The sequence below is a fragment of the Branchiostoma floridae genome, unplaced genomic scaffold (assembly GCF_000003815.2).
Source record: "Branchiostoma floridae strain S238N-H82 unplaced genomic scaffold, Bfl_VNyyK Sc7u5tJ_1480, whole genome shotgun sequence".
NCBI classification, from domain to species: domain Eukaryota; kingdom Metazoa; phylum Chordata; class Leptocardii; order Amphioxiformes; family Branchiostomatidae; genus Branchiostoma; species Branchiostoma floridae.
The window spans coordinates 100,286-102,175 of record NW_023365727.1 but is presented as its reverse complement, the minus strand read 5'-3'; positions in this window follow the sequence as shown (position 1 = coordinate 102,175).

Here is a 1,890-nt window from a genome sequence, read left to right as displayed (position 1 = left end):
CGTAGTGCGGGACGTCCACAGCCCTGGAGCCAGTGGCTAGTTCGCTGTAAAGTACATCGTTAGGGATCCTCCCATCCTCCATACGCCTTACATGTCCGAGCCAACGAAGACGGCATCGGCTGAGGATGGAATAGATACTCTGCACCTTTGTTTGTTCAAGGATGACACGGTTTGGTACCTTGTCTCTCCAGGTAAGTCCTAAGATGCGTCGGAGACAACGCATATGAAAGGCGTTTAATCGGCGTTCTTGTCGTACATATGTGTTCCACGCCTCACTCCCGTACAGTAGGACACTCAGTACGCAGGCTCGGTACACTTGTACTTTTGTATGCAATGACAGATCTCTGTTCTCCCAAACCCTTTGAGTCAGTCGAGCCATTGTAGTGGCCTTCCCGATACGTTTGTCAAGTTCGGCATCCAGCGACAGTGTGTTGGTAACTGTAGAACCAAGGTAAGTAAAGCTGTCCACATTTTTTAAGAGTACATTGTCCATAGTGATGGCTGGGGGAGTGCTGACCCCTTGTGCACAGACGCAGGTTTTTTCCAAGCTCACGGTGAGTCCAAACAGCTTACATGCAGTGCCAAAGCAGTTGCTCAGTCTCTGGAGAGTGGCCTCTGTATGGGCCGCGAGCGCTGCGTCGTCCGCAAAAAGCATCTCTCTGAGGAGTACTGTCCTCACCTTTGTCTTGGAACGAAGCCGTGCGAGGTTAAACAACTTCCCGTCAGACCTTGTATGTAGATAAACTCCATCTGTGGATGCGTCGAAGGCGTGCGACAACAGTATGGAAAAGAAAATCCCAAAGAGTGTTGGTGCTAACACGCACCCCTGCTTTACGCCGCTCTTTATGGAGAAAGAGTCTGAACAGGATCCATCGAACAATACTGTCCCTTTCATGTCAGTGTGAAAAGAAACCACCATGCTACTCAGTTTTGGTGGGCAGCCGATCTTCTTCAGAAGTTCGAACAAGCCTTTCCTGCTCACTAAATCGAAAGCTTTAGTGAGGTCTATGAACAGCATGATTGTATAGGGCTTGGCCCTGTTCCCTGCTCTTTTCCTGCAATTGACGTAGGGAGAAGATCATGTCAGTTGTCAATCTTCCTGCCCTAAATCCACATTGTGATTCCGGGTACACACGATTAGCCAGGATTTTCAGTCTGTTGAGAAGGATCCTAGCATACACTTTTCCGACAATGTTTAGGAGCGATATACCTCTATAGTTGTTACAATCCCCTTCTTGGCGAAGGTAATAAGTCACGTTAATTTTGCAAACGATCTTTCCATGTTCCACCGTTTTCTACTACTAGTTAGATGTACTGCCAGTTCATTCACGTGACGCTGAAGAAGAGTGATGGTTGTCACTCAAAACGTCCAAAAGTAAATCTCCATTTTTATCCAGTCGTAGTATATTAACGAAGATATAATAGCTTTGAGGTTTCATCCAGATGAACCCGCACACATGTACAAAATATCAAGGCAATTCATCCAGTACTTCTCATTTATCATTGACACAGACAGACAAATGCACTAACGAATTTGAAAACATAACAGGTTACCTTCTTGGCAAAGCTAATCACATACAAACTGTACACAGATTACTTACTTTTCTGTGAGCTCTATTATCTGCTCTCGAGTGACAAGCTTTATTTTCCTCTTATTCTGCTCTCGTTGACTCTCCTCATCTCGTTCTTCATTATTGTTACCTTTGTCATCAGTGAAACTCTCTAGGCAGCAAAGAAATTTAAGTCAATGCAAGGAATTAGCACCCAGATGTTCAAGGTTGGACTAATTTCTGCTCACATTTATTGGATAGCATTCTCTTCCTGTACAGTAGGAGAGGAGGCAAAGTATAATATAGACATTAGTAATGAATATTTGGGCAATACGACTAA